Raw genomic sequence first — 7,990 nt, 5'->3', positions numbered from 1 at the left:
AGGATGAGAAAGATCAATCTGATGAAGAGGCTAACAGAGTAAAGTTAGAGAAAATACTGAAGGCTGTCTTGAAATTAAATGAACATTCCAGTGAAACAGACAGCGCATGAAGAGGAAAGAGGTCTAGCTTCAAAGGAAAACGTGTATAAAGACCTGGTTTTCTTAATGGTGATGAGAAATACCTCCTCAAGCAAGGTTTTAAACCAAGAGGCTTTCAATGGAAAACAAAAGAAGAAGTAATAAAGAAGAAGGAATTTGTGATTGAACAAATTGAAGTTGAAAATGTTGAAGCAACTGTTGAGTGTGGATATGAATCTGATGATTCATATGAGATAGTGCATGAAGATCCAGTTCCACCTCCTATGGAAGTCTCATATGATTCTGATTTACAAACTGATGAAGTTTGTATCTTAGAAAGTAACTGATCTTCTTATGTTTGTATGTGCAGGAACAGTCCTCAAATGGAAATGATATATGGTATATGGATAGTGGGTGTTCCTGGCACATGACTTGTGACAAAGAAGCACTAGTCAATTATGAACAAAATTTTTAAAGACATGTTGCCTTTGGGAGTGATGAAAATGGAGGGAAAATTATTGGAAGAGGCACTCTAACAAATGGCAAAGTATCCTTTGAGAATTGCTGCATGTTGAAGGACTACAATACAATTTGCTCAGCATTTCTCAAGTTTGTGATAAAAGATACAAGGTCGGTTTTGATGATGCACATTGTTTTATTTTGAAGCGTGAGTTTGTCATCCCATCTAAAATGATAATGATGATGTCTCCAAGGAATGGAAACCTCTATGAACTGAGAATGAAAAATGCAATATCTAGAGGTAGTTCATGCTTTGTATCTAAAGCAACTGAAAATGAAGCAAAAATGTGTGTGAATCTCAAGAACATGAAAGGTGTTCTTCTTGTATCAAGGGGAAGCAACACAAGTCCTCACGCAAGAGCATATTGATTAACACAATTGATGAGGTATTGGAATTGCTTCACATGGATCTGTTTAATCCTATGAATGTTCCAAGCATTGGAAAGAAAAGGTTTTGCCTTGTGATTACTGATGATTTATCAAGATTTACCTAGGTGTTCTTCATGGGAACCAAAGATGAGACTACTAAATTGATCAAAGGATGTGGGCAGAGAATGGAAAACGTGCTTAAAAAGAAGGTGAAAGTGATTAGAAGTGATAATGGGACAGAGTTTAAGAATGGAACTATGGATGAATTATGCACTTTTAAAGGCATCTTTCAACAATTTAGTGCTCCAAGGACTCCTGAACAAAATGATGTTGCAGAAAGAAGAAACAGAACACTTATAGACACTGCAAGAACCATGATAGCTGATGCCTATCTGCCAGTAACATTTTGGGCAGAAGCAATCAATACTTCCTGCTATGTGTAGAACAGGGTCCTTTTTAACAAGACACACAACAAGACTCAATATGAGATACTTTTCAAAAGAAGGCCTTATGTGAAGTTCTTGAAGCCCTTTGGCTGAAAATGCTCACTTTTGAACACAAAAGACTATTTGAACAAGTTCCAATCCAAGTCATTGGAATGCTTCTTTGTGGGCTATTCATCACAGCCAAAAGCATATAGGGTTTATGTGAAGGAACATATGTATGTAATTGAGTCATCAGACATAGTGTTCAATGAAAATCATTTTAATGATGTTGATGGACCAAAGTGGCTGTTTGATTTGGAAGAGTTGATCAAGTCATTCAAGATCTATAATGAAGATATGGATGACAAAATGTTAAGAACAAGCATTGAAGAAAAAGGAAAACAACTGAAGATTGATCTGGACAAACTGTGGTCAACTGTTGACTCAGGAGAAAAGGAATTTGATTTTGTGAGAAATAACATAAGACCAAATGAGATTGAGTCTACTAGACCCGAAACAGCAGTTGAAATCTCAAATGATGGTCCAAGTGAAGTGGAGAGTGAACCTATGCAAAGTCAACCTGAAGAAACAAATAGAAATGAAGACAGGTTTCAGTCATTGTTTGACTCACTGCAAATTGGAAATAGTGAGGAATCTACATCAGAAAATGCTTTCAATCAAGAATCTGCAGAGAATGTAGAAGAGCCACAGATTGAAACTTCTGATGTAAACATGACAAATTTATATGCTGAAGTAATGGCAGATCAGATTGTTCAAACTTTCTCAGTTGGAAGAAACCATCCTTCTGAAAATATCATTGGTGACCTGCATGAAAGTGTGACCAGAAGTTCATCTGAAAGGGAAAACATTTGTCTTTATGCTTGCTTTCTCTCTCAAGTTGAACCCAAAAACATCAATCAAGCTTTGAAAGATAACCATTGGGTAGAAGCAATGCAAGAAGAGTTGGCTCTATTCAAGGACTTACAAGTTTGGGAATTGGTAGGCTAACCCAGAGGAAAGTATGTAATAGGAACCAAATGGGTATTCAGGAACAAAAAGGATGAGAGAGGAATTGTGATCAAGAACAAGACAAGACTGGTGGCTTTAGGATGCTTACAGGAAGAAGGAGTGAATTTTGAAGAAGTCTTTGCTCCAGTGGCCAGATTGGAAGCTATCAGAATTTTCTTAGCCTATGTAGCATCTATGAACATAAAAGTCTATCAATTAGATGTGAAGTCTGCATTCTTGAATGGAAAAATTGATGAAGAAGTCTATGTTAGTCAGGCTCCAGGATTTGAAGATCCAAATCATCCAAATAAGGTGTACAAACTGAGTAAAGCATTGTATGGACTACATCAAGCTCCTAGAGCTTGGTATGATGAACTCTCAAACCACCTTCTGGATAATAGATTCTGCAGAAGAGCAATTCACAAGACTCTATTCTACAAAAGAATGAAGAAGGACTTGTGTGACATTCGTCAATTTTCGATTCATGTTCGTATTGTAAACCCGGCCCGTTGGGTCGTTTCGATGTATTAAATATATTTTAATAAAGTGATTTTTAATGTTCATTATTCGATGTTCGTTGTCATTCAAGTATTTATAAATTCCCGAGCCTTAAAGTAATCAAGCCGTACGGGTTAAACACGTAAAATCGAAAACTATTTAATTTAATTATAAAGTTTAGGGTTGAAAATGTAAACTTCAAAAAAACAAACAAACTATATTTAACTAAAAGATTTAAATTATCTTTTAAATGGTTATTGAAACTTCAGGGGCCAAACTGCAATATTCTTATTTAAAATGTATTAAAGTAATCAAGCTCAACCCTACCCCCCACCCCTGCCCGTTTTTCCGACCAACAAGTCCGGCCGCCGGAGTGGCGGCGCCGGCGACTCCCATCCACCCCTAAAACTCTAAAATTTGACCCAGAAAAGTTGTTTAACGCGTTGTATCATCGATATTACATGGTAATCAGCATATTAATTACATCATAACAAACTTATTCGCGAATTAAATCCCGTGATACTCGCCGGATTTTACGGGAATCAAAATTTAAGCATTTAACGTGTATACGCTCCAGTAGTAGTATAAATAGGACCTTACACAACCTTTACAACTCGCTCATACTTCTCTTTCTCTCTAAATCACACTATAATTATCATAATTGTTCTTCAAAGCTTCGGCTCCGGCATCGTCTTGTTCTTCACCAAATCATAACATCTAAAGGTAATTGATATATGCTTCTTAATGTCGTTACACCAATAAACAAAACCTCTAAACTTACTGAAACAAACATGGAACAGAAACCCCAATTGGAAAATTAGGGTTTATGTTCTTATAAGATGAAGATGATGAATCTGGTAATTATATATATATAAAATATTTTTTCAAGCTCAAACTGAATGAACACTTAGACCAACTGGTTAACTTCATTGTGTTGTAAACAGCAGACACGGGCTCGAAACCCGGGTCAAGCGTTGTCTTTTTGTTTAAATTGTTACTCATAATAATATTATTATTAATACTAAATAACTTTAAAATTAATAATATATATAATAATAATCAATACCTTAATGAATACGAGATCCAGACAGTTGGTTAAGACACTACACATTCACAGCCAAGACCCGGGTTTGAAACCCGGGTCAAACATCATTTTTTTTTATTATTAATATTATTCATTTATATTATATTAACTTAATTAATCATTATAAAATCATAAAAACCTTTTTAAATTAAATAAAAATTATGTAAATTGAATATAAAATATATCTCACCATTTTACGTTTAAAAACCAAGTTTCTCGATTTCGTAAACCATCATTAAAAATCGTTATTAAACGTAACGGAAACTTTAATGTTCTAAAATCGTCTCGTTAAAGCAATAATTACGTTCTCGTCTTATAAACAATAGTTCAAGTATCTCTAATGTTTAAACTTCATAATTCTCGCCGTTAAACTATTTATATCTTATTAATCAACAAGTTACCATTTAGCATGAATAATAATATAATAATCTAAGAGCCATAAGATTCGTAATAAAATTATAAAATAATAACTAAATTCTAAAAATTATTCGTGCCCAAAGCTATGAATGTGGCAGTACAGAACGTTTCAAGAGAAATTGCCCAAAGTTGAACCAAGGTGTCGTTGGAAGACGAATCTCATGACAAGCATCAACCTCTGATCAAGCAAGGAGCCGTACTTATGTGAGTAATTCGAATGAAGCACGTCATGATCCAAAGGTGGTATTGAGTATGTTGTAGTTTTAAATCAATAGGCTTCAGTGATATTTTTACGGTTGTCGATAGAAGTTAGTTCCTGCTAACCTCCTATCATTTGGAAAGATACCGATTAGTGAAACTATAGAACCCCATACGGTAAAATCGCTAACGGTAAATCCCTAATGGTTAACTAAATTGTTCGGAATTGTCCTATTATTCTGAACGATTAACCTTTCCTTATTAACCTACGACCAGTAAAGTTAAGAAGTTGTGACGTGATAGTTAACATGGATTGGCTAACTTAACATGAAGCTGCAATCAAATATGAAAAGAAGATGATTAGAAGCTCTCTTTCGGACGATAAGGCGATTAGATACAGAGAAAAGTGTACGGTATTATGTTACCACTCTAATCTCATCTTGAGATGTTATAATATTTACGACAAGAAGACGTGGTGTATTCAACAAACGCGATTGCCAAAGCATTTAAAAGAAAACATATAGAAGATGTTTCGGTGATACTTAGATATCCAGAAGTTTTCCCAGAAGAACTTCCTGGAATACCGCCAACCCGACAGGTCGAATTCAGAATCGATTTAATACCTCAAGCTGGCCCTGTTGCTAAAGCATCTTACCGACTTGCACCGTCCGAGATGCAAGAATTATCCAATCAGTTACAAGAATTTTTGGATAAGATTTTATACGACCTAGTTAGTCACCATGGGGTGCACCAGTTTTAATTGGGAAATGAAGGACGGAAGTGTTAGGATATGTATTGATTAGGGAGAATTGAATAAAGTGACGATCAGGAATAGGTATTCACTTCTTCGAAGTAAATGATCTATTTAACCAATTGCAAGGGGCGATTTATTTTTTTTAGAAAATTGATCTTAGATATAGTTATCACCAAATGAAAAATCCAAGAGGAGGACGTTGCAACAACAGCGTTTCGGACTCGTCACGGCCATTATGAATTCTTAGTTATGCCTCTCGGGCTAACAAATGCGCCGGCAGTGTTCATGGACCTCATGAACCGAGTCTATAAACTTTATTTTGACAAATTTGTCATAGCATTCATTGATGATATTTTGATATATTTGCAACGTAAAGAAGAGCACGAACGACGGTTAAGAAAATTGTGGAAGTGTTAAAGCAAGAGGAGCTATACGCGAAGTTTTCGAAATGTGATTTTGAATAAAGAAGGCATAATCCCTTGGTCATGTTGAAAAGCAACAAAGATTTCACAAAGATCCAAATAAGATAGAAACCATTAAAATTGTGCCAAGCGCCGATTTTAAGTCTCCCCGATGGAGACGATGGTTTTGTCGCGTATTGTGACGCATCGCGTAAAGGGTTAGGATGCGTGTTAACGCAGTATAATAAGGTTATAGCCTATGCTTCCCGACAGTTAAAAGTACACGAGAAAAATTACACTACTCACGACTTAGAACCGGGAGCGGTTATCTTCGCACTTGAAATCTGGAGACATTATCTCTACGGTACGAAGTGCACCATCTTCACCGATCATAAAAGTTTGCAGCACATATTTGATCAGAAGGAACTGAATATGAGACAACGAAGATGGGTCGAGTTGTTAAGCGATTATGACTGTGACATCCGTTATCACCCCGACAAGGCTAACGTCGTAACCGACGCCTTGAGTAGGAAAGATCGGGTTAAGCCATTGCGAGTGCGAGCGCTGGGGATTATAGTCAGTCGAACCTTTCGGACCTGATTCGAGTCGCTCAACGTGAGGCGTTGAAAGAGGAACAATTGGAAAAGGAGGGACTTTACGGCAATGAGAAGAATCTCGAACAGCACGTGGACGCAAATTCCCAAGGTTTATCAAATGCATGATGTAAATTGGGTAATCGCGGATCGATTAACCAATCCTCGCATTTCATCCCAATCCATGACGATTACCACAATGAATTCTCGCCCAAATTCCTAATGGCGAAATGGTATCTCGTCGGGGAGTACCATTTTCAATGATCTCAGATCGAAATAGTCATCCTACTTCCATTATTGGAAGGCGGGGAAGGAAGCATCGAGAGCTTGAAGCTTTCTATGGGTGAAGTAATTATCACCAAGTTGTTAAATTGAAAATGGGTGTCAATCAAGCCATAAGATTTGGGTTGATTCGAGAAACAACCAATCGGATTTATAATATTTAAGACAAGTTGAAAGCAGCGCGAGATTGGCAAATGATTTATGCCAACATTTAAAGGAAACCATTGTCACTGGAGAGAGGTGACAAGGCATTTTTAAGGCATCACCTTAGAGAGGTGATATGAGGTTTGGCAGAACCGAAAATAGCTCCGTAATATATTGGACCTCATGAGACTATCTCCATGATTGGTCACTTAGTTTATTGATTAAAGTATTCCAGGGGCTAAGTACTATACATGATGTTTTGCAATGTATACGGATTGAAAAGTACCTAAGCGTTGAGGCAACGAAAGTACTAGTAATGGAAGTACCCATAGAAAACATGCCTGATATCATAAATAATTCCGTTGAGATAGTAGACGGGAAAACTAAACAGTTTGGACATACCAAGCTTTATTGATTAAAATTAAGTGGAATTCACAGCGGGGACCAGATTATACCTGGTAACGCGAGGGTGAATTCTGAAGGAAAAACCCCCCACCTTTCTCTCGGAAGGGATAGTGGGCGTGTAAAATTTCGAGGACGAAATTTCTTAACGGGGGGAGAATGTAACGATTCCGACGAAACCCGGTATACCCTAACCGGTAGACAATAGTTACGTCATATTTAATGTCGGGTACATGAGTTACCATAGTAACTATACGAGAATACAGGATTCACTGTATTGATTGTGCGTGAATAAATAATTCATCGTATTGAATATGCGATTAGTCGATTGATAGTTATTGAAACCCGAACGAATCGAGGGTTCAATTATAGACGAGATATATGATATTTAGTGATTTTACGAAGCATTAATGCTTCGGGATAAGTAAAGTACGGCACAGAAAAAGAATTTCGATTTAATGGTACGACGGTACATTAAACGAAACCTTTAATACCAAACCGAGCAAGAGATGATCGATCAAGCCGAAAAAGATGCGCGATAATTAATGATATGATGTTTTAAGTTAATAAATGACATGGTTTAAGTTTTTAAAGTTTTTAAATCGGTTTTATATAAATTTCACTTTTAAGCCGAAAAAACGACCGTTTTAACCTCGTTTTAAGCCGAATTAAACGTTTAACCGAAAAACGAACTGAACCGGATTATCCAAAACATTATCCGGATTACGAGAATCCAAATATGTGGCTAATATTGGAGAGGTGGGTCCCACCCCACCCCTTGATGATTCCGATCGGATCTATAGGGTCACACCCCACTC

Source organism: Bidens hawaiensis, unplaced genomic scaffold (genome assembly GCF_021521415.1).
Source record: "Bidens hawaiensis isolate Kalapana, Puna unplaced genomic scaffold, B.hawaiensis_p1.1 tig00008100_1, whole genome shotgun sequence".
Lineage (NCBI taxonomy): Eukaryota > Viridiplantae > Streptophyta > Magnoliopsida > Asterales > Asteraceae > Bidens > Bidens hawaiensis.
The sequence above is the reverse complement of the archived record's forward strand: the minus strand, read 5'-3'. Positions refer to the sequence as shown.